Source organism: Protopterus annectens, chromosome 3.part0, assembly GCF_019279795.1.
Source record: "Protopterus annectens isolate FY-2018-M chromosome 3.part0, PAN1.0, whole genome shotgun sequence".
In the NCBI taxonomy this organism is placed as follows: domain Eukaryota; kingdom Metazoa; phylum Chordata; order Ceratodontiformes; family Protopteridae; genus Protopterus; species Protopterus annectens.
This window is the reverse complement of record NC_056731.1, coordinates 694,281,938-694,295,230: the sequence shown is the minus strand read 5'-3', so window position 1 is coordinate 694,295,230 and position 13,293 is coordinate 694,281,938.

Genomic DNA, 13,293 nt, shown 5'->3' with positions numbered 1-13,293 from the left:
GCAGTTTGCTTTGGATTGTCGGAATTTGATCCTATAAGGGGTGGTGTTGCAGATTGGCCTGGTTGAAGTAGTCTGTTTCTGCTAGCCCAGACCTTTTGTGGATTATTTTGGTTGGTCTGTTGGAGGTGGAAGTACAAGTTTTTTTTATCTTTGAGTATAGCTTCCTTAGTCTCATTTCCTTTTTGCCTGAATTGTCATTGGTCTATGGGATTTTTAGTTGTTCTCCATAGTGCCCAAACTTTATTTCTCTGTTGAATTGTCTGCCTGGTTTTCTTTGTAAGCCATGGGGTGGGTTTAGATTTAATTTTGATGGAACGCTTTGGTGCATGGTGGTTAAGTATTGTTAAGAATTTTGAGTTAAAGTAGTTTGTTGCTTCATCAAGTGGGAGGTATTTTATAGGTGACCAATCACATTCTTTTAGTTCAGCTTGGAAGTTACTGGGGTTGACGTTTCTGTTGCTTCTTATTGTTTTATATATGGTTGGGTTGTGTGAGCTCGACCTTTGCTTGATTATGTAAGTGAAAGAATGGTCACTTACATCATCAGGGAGGGCCCTACGTAATAGAGTTGTTGGTGATTATTTATTAGAATCCAGTCTAGGATGGATTCTTTGTTACTGGGTTTATTATTTCTGGTTGGGGAGTTAATTGTTTGTGAGAAGCCATTAAGGTTAATATGGGAGGTTGGTAATTCAGTAGAGCAGTCCTTCCAGCCTATATTAAAGTCTCCAAGAATAATTGTCTCTTGGGGAATTTTTGTGGAGAGTTCAGCAAGGATACCTTCCAGAGGGGTGATGTTGTTACCAGGGGGCAAGTAGATACATATTCCATTTAGGGATTTGCTGGGATTAAGTTGAATTTTGTTGCTAATGATTTCTGCATTGTTTTCAGATGCGGAACCTAGATCTAGTATAGATATTTGTAGCCCTTCTTTATAGAGGATAGCAACACCCCCTCCTTTTTTTACTTTGCAGTCTTGTCTTAAGATGTTGCACCAGATGGAATAATTTCAACATCTTGTGTAGTGGGTTTTAGCCATGTTTCTGTTAAACAAAGTATATCAAAGGAATGAATATCCAGGAGAGCATGGAGGTGGGCAATTTTATTATTTATGCTGCAAATATTGAGGTGATCTATATAGAGTGAGTTGGGAGATTTAGATGGGATATTTGGGGTAGCGGGAACATGAGTTTGTGGCTCTGTGCTTGTTTTTTCCCCTGGTCCTGGTAAGGAGAGGTATAATAGTTTGTTTAAGGGATTGTGGGGGTTAAAGTAATGGTTAAGAGGTTTTTTTCAGTTTTAGATAGTTGTATTTGATATGGGTCAGTCTGTAATAGGTAAATAACTAGGTAAAGGTGTTATATTTATGTGTTCTGGGGAGTTAATTAGAGGTATAGTACTTGTTTGTGCATTAGGGAAGTTCAGCTGTAAATATTTTGACTGCTCATATGAGGTTAGCAGGTAGGTTGCTGTTAGAGAAAGTAGGAGAAAGACAATGATTAGGAGCCTTAGTTGGATTTCGAAAGGTCGTGTTTGTATAGTGACTAACAAGCTTACTGGTGTTCTTTAAAGGGGAGGAGTTATACTAGGGGTGATTAGAGCGAGGTGTATGTATAATGTTAACAAGATGACTATTGTGATTGGATTGGAGAGGAAGAGGGTGTGGAGAGGATGTATAAGGCTAGGAGCAGTAGGGGTAGGTGGAAATTGGGGGTAAGGTAGGGGAGCGGAGTGAGCCCACAGGGCGAATGGAGCAGGTAGATACAAGAGAGGTAAGGAGCTGAAAAGAACAATCAGTTGAAGCAGGGATTACAGTAGGTAGGTAACTCTAAATACTGGAATAAAGTTAAAAGAATAGATAATAGAGCTATTTGGAGGGTGTATGCGAGCTAACCATAAAAATAAATAGATGTTATGGGCTACAGTTTAATAGCAAGTCTGTGAATAAACAGTATATAGCAAAGGTGTAGTACAGGTCAGGAGAAGGCTTCGAGGCCTGGAAGGGACAAGTCTTCCACCTGGTGGCCCAAATTAATTTATTGTAAGCAGGGTAAAAAAGGAGGGGAGTTTAGGTTCCTAATACAAGAAAAGGAGTAGTCGTTCTGAGTGTCCTTAAATGGTGGAAAAAGGAGATTAGACTGGTTACAGAGTGGGGAGGGAGTAAAGCTTCTGGTTTTCCTGGCTAGCGCTTTATAACCTCCTAGATCTAATAATAAGTTATAGGCTATACTGGCCGTGATAGTTTAGACACATACTTTCATGCTCCCTTTACTGAGAAAGTACAGGGATAGGTTGCTCAGCTGTGGAGACTGAAGGGAGTTTATACAAGGTCCTTGTTCTTCAGGTTGTTAGTTTCTGTGTCCTAGAGCAGTGTACTCAGATTGGAGAGCTGGGATTGTTTTAGGAGGAAAAGAGAGAGAGAAAAATAGTAGAGACAAGATATTTAGTTTAGTATCAAATGCATTGTAATTAAACAGAATATTACAAGCATATAATCATGTAGAACTGTACAAAAATGTAGTTCAGGCTATCAAGTTCTCAAGTTGTCTAGAAAGATGCATCACTCCTTACAAGTCTTCTAATCAGTATTAAAGCAAGTCCTTATCAAAAGTAAGTCAGCAAAATTCTGGTCAAATCTTATTATTCTAACTAGATTAGGAACAAGACTATAGGAAGCTACAAGGTATATATCCAGTTAGGTAACAATGATAGCTGTAAAGTTATCATTAGTGATAACACTATAGAGCAATAACTATAAGTATAGCTTAACTATAGCTTACATTAATAATGTGAAAAGTAAAAAATACCTTCCCACTGCTGAGGTTGTACTGCCAAACAAAAGAGAAAACAGCAAAAACCAACGGCAGACAGACAAACTAGGCTGGTGCTACAAATGTCGTGTTTGTAGATGTAAAGGCTGAAGCTAGGTAACGCTGTCCACGAAAAGTAAACTGATATTCCATTTAAAAGTGAGTTTTAATTTCTTCAAGGTTAAAAAACAACAATAAAAGTACTTTTTCTTTCACAAAAGATAAAAGCTTTCAAAAAATCGTCATCAGATCGTTCTGATGTTTGTTTGTCTGCCATTGGTTTTTACATTAATAATGTAGTTCACGCTTTTTATTAACAGCTCATATATGTAAATAAATAATGCAGATAGTAACTATATATGTAAGCCTATATGTGCTTAATGAACATAAGTATTGTAAAACATAGCATGGTTAAATAAGCATATACAATTATTCCTGTATGAATGCTATCTGCCAAAACATTTACAATTGTTACAGCACTCCCAATGTTTTTAATCATAGACCTGAAACAATAGTCTTAGTTGGACATTGCAGGGAAGTATATTTCTCTAACTTAATGCAGGCATCTTGGACATAGTAAATATGTGCGAACATTAAGAAAAGTAAAGACTCAAGCATTAAAAATACTACATTAAATGACCACTCATATGGGGCATCTGATTTAAGGTGGTGTGGCTTTTACATCAATGGTTAAGATTTAAGAACACCCTTCAGGATACCCTTAATATATAGATGGAAACAAAAAGGTTGTGAAGCATGAAAATATAATATACTTTTTAAATGCATTACTGGAATGCCAGTCAACATCAAATATAAAAAACAAGCAGCACTCAACTCAAACCACCTCTCCTTGCACTGTAGTTCTAATTATACTTTATATTCGGCTTTATAAAAATACCAAGTAACATACTGAAAGTAGAAATCAATGTGATACCTCCACTTGTAAAAATGTTTCTTATCCAAAAAAGAACTGCTGCCTGACAGCAACTATCTACTTGTTCCATAGGGAAAATATGATCAAAGTAAAAAATGAACAGCAAACAAGAAACAAGCTCAAGACAAATTACTTAAAGGATTACTGCACAGGCTATGGACCACACATGATAGAGTGGCATTTTGTTTAGTTTACTGGTAAAGCCTGCAAAGATGACTGCAAGTCTCCAACAAATGTAATGAGCTTCTGAAAATACTGTAATCCTGTCCTTTATTACAAATACTGTCATATGCATTTCAATACCTAAGGCTTATACTTTATCTAATTATGTAAATGTTCTCTGAATGGCAACAACAAAAAAGCTTTCAGTGTTGGTAATCCTTTAACAGTATGCTTACTAAAGCTTACTTGCGTCTTATAGTCTCAGACAAGCTTACCTGATGGTCATTAAAGCACTGCTACTTAAACACAGAGCAAAAGGTAATGCAACAACATGCATTTTCTGAATAATAATAAGCATAAATCAACAGTATAAAAATATGATAGAAAACCAGAACATTCTGCAAAATCAAGGACAGAGGAAAAGCCACCGTAGTACTTGTGTCTACCTTGGACTGGGGATACTCTGCACACTTACATTGCATAATTGCTCCTTGCCTTGCTTGGACACATCCATAGCCACCACATGGGGGAGTGGGTTGCAACAAGTATGTCACAATTTGAAATGTCTCTGGCTGACAATGATAGCCCTGACACATTTGTCATACCGCTCAACCTCAGAGAAAGAAATCTGGACAAAACCATAAATAGAAGTGGGACAAAGCTCCCAAAATAAGGACAGTTTTTAAATATTGCTCTTATAAACTTAGAAAGATAATAGAATATTAGGTCTTTCATTAATATGAATTTTCTGAAGGATATGAAATCTGAAACTCAAATGTTGGTCATTATTTTCTAACTTCAATCTTTAATGATCTGTCACTAATTTGCTGGAAAAACACAATTTTATGAAAGATGGACCAAAAATGTGATGCAAAAATATAAAATAACCAAAAGAAATAACTTGGAACCTGTCAAAGAAGGGGCACTTTTTAATATTAGTACTGTTATGTTGAGCAGCTGACAAAATAAGAGAATTTACATGAATTTCTAAAATAAAAGACATCTATAACTCTGATAATTGCAATTATTTCTTAATTGTAAACCCTCTACATTTTCTTCCAAAATTGCCATTTTGCGGAGGGATTATTAGGGGGAGAGCAACATTTTGAGCCAAAGTCAGGGACAGTTGAGAAGTTTGGATATATCTAATTCTATAAAGTGATTTATTGGTGCGTACCTCTCAACCTCTTAACACGGGAAATCTGGACAAGATAAAATATATTGGCAAAACATACACACAGTTCTAAAAATTGCTGTTGTATAAACTTAAACAGTTGATAGAATAACAGGTCTTGCTTTAGCATGCATTTTTCTGAAAGATATGAAGTCTGAAACTCAATGTCTGTTAGTATTTAGTGACTTCATTCTTAAATGATTTGCCAGAAAATCAAAAATTTTACTCGGAACAAACCGAAAATAAGAAGCAAAAATATATTAATTCTGTGAAAATACGGACAGCTGAGAGGTACAGTTCAGCCGTGGCTGTCATTGAATTTGCTGTCCTTCCCCTCTCACAAAATCATGGTTGAATGGGGCCTCCTCCTACAGCCATTCCAATGTCCCATTATTTGGCTGTTTCACCCCAATAAACACTGCAATCTGCATACTGCTTTACTTCTACAATGATTTGGATTTCATTTAAACGTTCTATTTTACATTTTATAGCACAAACACTAATAGGCATCTGCTAAACAAAGCAATGCAGTCTCACAATGAAAATAGACTTAGCATTAAAACTTCTCTGCCCTTGAAACTCACATTCATTGAAACAGCATTGAGACCCACATTCAAAGAAAATACATTTGGCCAGTGGCAGATAAAGATTAACTTTGGGCTGTTTTCAAGTCATAGGCCCCTTGCATATGAAACATACATGTGTTCATTGATACACCTCCCTGGTTGTATTAAAATATATTTCTTGTATAATACAGTACATTTGTTAGAGGGCATTTTAAATTTATTGTTTTGAACATTTTTCCAGTAAACAATGAAACAAAATGCATCCACCAATAATGACAAAACTGCCCAATTTAAAAAGTCTACTCAAACTTCTACAATCCACCAGTATCAGTAAATAGGCACAATCTCTGCAGAACTAAAAGTCATCTAAATAATTACACATTAAAGAGATCTGTAACTAATAAAGAGGTTGCTGCTAGGAACCAACTTTATATTTTGTTGTTTCATCTACAAACAAAGTGGTGTTGCCCTTGAGGAATAAATTGCCTATGTTACATTAAAAAAATGCAATAGGGAATGGATGGCAAGCTGATAACAGGTTTGTAGCTACTAGGTATCTCCACCAAAGAGGACATTCTCAGGACTGTAGTATCCACCACCTTTAAATGCATAAACATACTGTGGGAGTAGAGCCCACAGCCTTCTACATTGAAAGCAAGTACACTACCTGTTGTGCTATTAACAAGGCAAGCCAGCTCAGCATAAGCAGCACTAAACTTCTTTTCCCTCGAAGCTCTTAGCTCCTTGTAAAATCCTTGTAAAATCCACTCGACACTCAACCGTATCTCTTAACGTTGTATCACATGAGCGCAATAAATCTGGAAAAAGCCACAATTTATTGGGGGGAAGCCCAAAAATCAGGGACACTTTTTAAACATTGCTTGTATAACCTTGGAAAGTTGCTAGAATAAAATGTGATACCGTCATGCGTTTCACTGCCAGGTCTAGGCCCCAGGACCCTGGGCCCCAGGACCCTGTGCACTACAGTCAGAGCAGCATACCACTATGCCAAATCAGCTGTTTCTTGAAGGACAGGAAGACTGAAACTTAAAGGGCTATCCTTTAGTGAATTCAGTTCTCACCATAGCTATCAATGTCTTAGCACAAAACAGCAGCACAAAGCCAATAATGGGGGAATAGAGCCCCAAAAATAGGGACAAATTTCAAATATTGATCTTATAAACTTAAAAAAAATTGCTAGAATAAAATGTTTTGTTATCATGCACTTTCTGAAGAATATAAAGTCTGAAATTCAAATGTCTGTCTTTATTTAATGAATTAAATTCTTCAGTGATTTTCCACAATCCTGAAAACCAATACTGATCTTATACACTTAGAAAATTGCTAGAATAAAATGTTTTGTGTTGCCATGTACTTTCTGAAGAATATGAAGTCTGAAATTCAAATGTCTAAAAATCCAGAAATACACAGATTTTATGAGGAACAGAACAAAACTATGTGGCACAATCTGAACGCTTTTCACAAGTGGTAGTGGGTAGGGAATTCAGGTTCTTGCTACCTGCATGCAAAGTTGAGGGTTTGAACCTCAGTTTCTGTCTAGCCACCAGTTACACACACACACACACACACACACACACACACACACACACACACACACACACACACACACACACACACACACACACACACCTAATATTTATAAATGTAATTTGTTATATATATATATATATATATATATATATATATATATATATATATATATGTAATATGCTCAGGATCCCCAACCCTTCACAATCTCTTTGAAATAACACAAAAATGCCTTTCTTGACATGGAGATTAATGTTACCAGAAACTGAATAGGTTAATGCAGTTAGTTCTGCACTGACACTTTCATTAATGAAATCTGTGTGCATTTAGATGCACACACACACACATACACACACACACACACACACACACACACACACACACACACACACACACACACACACACACAAACACACACAGACCAAAAGCAAGCAGTCAGCCCGTTGCTGCAAATACCTGCTGTTTCTATTCAGCAGCATAAGCCCCTTTCAGCAGTAAGCTCCATTTCTATTCAGCCTGTTCCTAACTGCCATTTCTATTCAGCAGCATAAGCCCCATTTCAGCCGTAAGCTCCATTTCTGTATTCAGCATAAGCGCCATTTCTATCCAGCAGCAATCCCAAAATGAGTAGTTCTGTTTCGGGAATGCCGGGCGAGCATGCATGCATGCGTTCTGAACACAGACTACAGACCTTGCAGTCCGATCCCCTTACAGTCTATGTGGCTGTAACTTCTGGGGCATCTGTTAGACTGCTGCCTTCTTCCGAATCCAGACTCATTAAATAGCAGTCCGGATTCGAGTTTCCACTTACCCATGCTTGAGTTTTTGGAATTTTTTTTATTTTTTATTTTCAGGTGGGGGAGGGGGCTGCAGTCCTGCAGTCCAATAGGACGAACTGCCACTGCTGTTTGCCCTTGCATTCATCCATCCTGGTAGGTGAGTTTATGATTTCTGTGTATCTGTAGAGATTGATTAGATTACATGGGTTATCAGAGGGGCAAGTAAGCCAATTTGTATTGAAGTCTCCCATAATTATGGTCTCCTTATATGTTAAAGCATATATTTTACTGAGGACAACTGACAGACAACAGATGTTGCCCATAGTCCAGTACTACTAATGTGGTATGGTTCAGATCTGTGTATTCCCATATAAAGTATGTGCAACCGAAGGACATGCATTTTCCCATGGGTTTTGGATGATAGTTGCCATGATGATATGTGTTGGCAATGCTGATGACTTGTGGGGTTGTATGCAGGAAAGTCATAGCTTTGGGCAGTCCTCCTTTTCTGACTGCTTCAAACACCTGTGTAGCACACTGGTACAGATAATTTGTTCTGTAATAGTACATTACACTGTGTTCGCTGTATGTTACATTTCCACGTCCAATACTTATTCAAAGCATCGGGCAGCACCACTTAAACGGGTTTAAACTATTCCCGGCTCCACAAAGTCTGCTCTTCACTTTTTCCCCTAGAACTGTTCTAAATCTCAAAGTAAGCATTCTATTTTCATTCTAAAGCCCTGCAGTTGCTTGTATAAGTAATCTTATAAGTAAGCACTAATAAACTAAAGCACTACACCCTCTTATACTCCCTTTAAGTACTTGGCTCCCTATTGGTCCTTTTTGATCAGTCAAAAAGTAGTTCCTTATACTATTCTGGCATGTCCAAAAGTCAGTTTCAGGTTTACTCTCCAGTCCAGCTGGTGAATCTGGGAATCTTGAGGCAATGTTACAACTGCCTTATGTACACAGACCACCCTCTCCTCCTCCCAACAAGCTCAAATATATGTGAGAGATGCAACTATATAGCCAAACTGGAGGCTGAGCTCTCTCAACCCAGTACTGGCACAGTCAGTCAGGAGGAGAAGGTAACCACACACACACCACAAATCCAGTCTCACATAGACCTATCGCAACAGAAAACCAAACACGTAAACACACAAAAACATACTCGGAGGCTCTAAATAAAAATCTGCCCAAGCAGCAGAGACCTCCAAAGCAGACATCCATGCAACCACTACCCAACAACAATACCCATGTATCACAAAGTTCACAAAGTCAGTGTGCCACACAGTCACAGCCCTTAAGGCTAAACAACACACCTAATACACTTGTATTAAGTGACTCTATCATCAGACACACTGACTTCCCACTCACCAGGCTGAACAAGAAGAAGGTCACTGTAAGCTGCCTGTCAGGTGCCAGGATCCGCCACATAACACAACCACTCAAGTCACTCCAAAGCAAGAACAAATATGACTCCGTCATTGTCCATGCTGGTGTGAATGACCTGAGACGTAACTCCCTGGACTACATGAAAAGAGACATAGAGGAGCTCTCTGATCATGTAGCCCAGGCCGGTATGACCCTGACCTTGAGTAGCATTTTACCCTCGCCAAGAATAATGCCACAGTATAAAGACAAAATGATCAATTTTAACAATTGGCTAAAGTATTGGTGTCATTCAAAGGGGATCCAGTGTCTGTCAGCCTGGGATGACATGCTCGAAAAGCCACATTGCTTCGCTAGGGATGGCTTGCACCTGTCACCCCTGGGCTTTCGAATATTGGCTAAGGCTCTTGCCTCCCCCATAGTGCCTTTTTTAGGCAAGGCTCAAAAGACAAACCCACCTCCATAGACAACACAAGGAAAAAGAAACTAAGGGTAATGCTGCTCAATTCCAGAAGTCTAAACCTCAAGATGCACGCACTCGAGACTTTCCTTAGTATGGAAAATATTGATATCTGTGCAGTAACAGAAACCTGGTTCAAGGCTCCCGAGAGCACCCCAGCACTACCAGGTTATACCTCATACCATGCTTTTCGGCCCCAAAACTCAGACTGAACCACAAAAGTAGGGGAAGTATCCATATTCATTAAAGATACCGACAACTCCAGGTTAGTGGCACTGCACAAAGCATCCCAGACCATCCATGTGCAACTAACAGTGGGCAAAACTGCCTTTCAGTTTGTAGCCTACTACAGACCACCCTCCCAAACTCAGGAACCCCACTCAGCTTTCCTGAGAACACTGGAGAATATGAAGTTCTCTCCAAACACCATCATATTGGGTGACTTCAACTACCTAAACATAGACTGGGAGCACTACTCAAGCTCCAACACCCTCACCCAATGGTTCCTAGAATTTATAAACTCAAATGCTATGGAACAACTGGTCACCACTCCCACAAGTGGGGAAAACATATTGGACCTGATCATCACCAACATGGGGACTCTATGTTCCATACCAGAGGTATACCCCTCATTGGTAAGATCTGACCATAAATTAATCTCACTGGACATCCATATCCCATCCCCACCCCCAGCCAAGGAAACCACGGTGAAGAATTTCTCAAAAGCAAACTTCACACTTCTCAAAACTGAGGTGGAATCCTTCAAAGCCCCCGGGCCAGTGGAAAATACGGTCCAAACCGCAGAATCCTTTACAAACGCATTCTATGGACACCTACAGGAATGCATGGATTGTGCTATCCCAAATAAAACCAAGACTCACTCCTCCAAAGGCAGGAGACCTGTCTGGTGGACCCCAGCCATAAATAAGCTATACAACAGAAGGAGAAAGCTACTACATGATAGAGCAAAATCCGAAAAAATGAAAGCATCTCTGATCAGTACTAGCAAGAAACTATGATCGCTCATAAAATTATCTAAGGCCAGCTTCGAAAGAAAAATTGCACAAGACGCTAAGGATAATAACAAGGCCTTCTTTAGTTATGTCAGGAACCTGGGTGGCAACTCCCAGATATGCTCTGAGTTAGTTAAAAATGACAAAAAATACACTGAACCCACAGACATTGCCAACATCCTGGTAGACAGGTTCAGTGCAAACCCCCCCCCTTCCCCCCAAAAGGGCAAATGTCTATCCCAACAGAGTTTATCCTCCCTGACATCACAGATGCACATGCGAGAGCTGCCCTCTCCAAAGCAAAACCACAGCATCAATGGGACAGGACGGTGTCCCGGGTTGCGTCTTACATGAGCTCCAAGAAGGACTGAACCCTCACATAAAGTCACTGTCCAATCTAAGCCTTACTACAGGATATGTACCCAAAGAATGGCGTACAGCAACAGTGGTCCCACTACGCAAAGGTGGTGCCACAACGGACCCTGGAAACTATTGCCCTGTAAGCCTGACTAGCCTGGTCTGCAAAGCTATGGAGCATATCATCATGGAACTCATAAACATAGACATTGGGAACCTCCAAACACTGGATCCTACCCAATTCAGCTTTGTTAAGGGAAGATCTTGCCTCTTGAACCTGGTCGACTTCTTTGAAACAGTCACCAAGGCCATAGATGAAGGGAAGGTAGTCCACACAGCCTACCTGGACCTCGCAAAAGCCTTCGACACAATACCCCACTCAGGCATCATAAATAAGCTCACCAGCTTAAATATCAACCCCTATGTCACAAGATGGGTTGCAAACTGGCTCAGGGATAGAACCCACATGGTTAGAGTTGCAGGTGCCATGTCAGACTCTAAACCAGTTACAAGTGGCGTCCCACAAGGCTCAGTCCTGGGTCCTCTCTTGTTCGGTATATATTTCTCTGAGGTTCAGGCTAACACGGGAGGACTATGGCTGACCAAGTTCACAGATGACTGCAAACTGGGTGCCATAATAGACTCGCCAACTGACACAAGCATTCTCCAAAAGGGTCTCACAGAGACGAATAACTGGTTCCAGAGCCATGGTCTAAAGCTAAATGCCAAAATGTGCATAGTCATACCCTTTGGGAAAAACAAAGCACCCACAAATTACCACATAGGCGGTAATCCATTAAGTACAGAAGAAGTAGTTAGGGATTTGGGGACCCAAGTAGATAGCAATCTTTCCTTTGACAATCAAGTTGCCAAAGTGGTTAGAAAGACCTTCTATATAGCCCACCTTATCGCGAAAGGGTTCACATCTAGATCAAGAGAGGTTATTGTACCCCTCTACTCATCACTCATCAGGCCCATAATTGAATACAATGCCCCATTTGGGATGTACCTTACCCGACACCTGCAGCAACTGGAAAGACCCCAAAAGTACCTCACCAAGAGGATCAAGGGACTCAAACAGATGCCCTATGCAGTTAGGCTAAATAAACTCCAGCTCTACTCAGTTGCTTACCGCTTACTCATAGGCGATCTGTGCCTGACGTATAAAGCCATGTCCAAACCAGAATTAATGGACATGCTCCACTTCAGGAAATTCAAATCCCTTAGAGCTACATGCTCCAGGGACTTAAACCTCAGCACAGAAATAAATAGGACATGCTGGAGGGACAGATTCGTATCCCACAGGCTTCCCTCACTCTGGAACAAAATCCCAATCCATGTTAAGCAGAGCCCCTCAATGACCCTCTTCAAGAGAAATCTTGACGAGTGGATGGGAGATAGTAGGTTTACCCCTGGGATCTCTTCTGTGCCCCTACTAGACAGAGGCACAGTAAACTAACCTTAAAAGGGTTATCTTCTGTGACCTACTATACAGAGGCACAGTCAACTAATCTAAAAGGGTGGCGAAAGCTAAACACACTCTGGCTAGGCTTATAAATGTCCTAGGGCAGATAGCCTAGTATCAACCTATGAACCTATGAACCTATAAGTTCATATCTTCTGCAAATATTTGTACACATTAACTGATTGCACATGTGTCTGCACATAATCAGATCTACAGTGGCATACAATCGTACTTTTGACATGTGAGCATTCACTGACTTACTACTGATGTGCTGCAATGATGTTCACAGGAGTGGCCTCTGCTCAGTAATGAGCAGGGTGCGTGACATACACCTGCAGTTGTTTATTCAATTTTTGCATGACAGTGTATGTTTATGTACTTGGAATTCTGAGCTTGCTTACCTATGCATGTTGATGTTACATGATTGCACAGTACTTCGTGTGATTTATATATGGCCATTTCTGTGGGCATCAGCAATCATTCTGCTCATGTGACTTACATTGCCATTCCCTTAAATGTATTTTGAGTTAGCTTCTAAAGCACATTGTATGTTGTACACATGCATTTGCAGCATGTCAACTTACTTGTCCTAGCTTTCCCTGATGTGGGCCCAGGTTGTCCACTTCCATT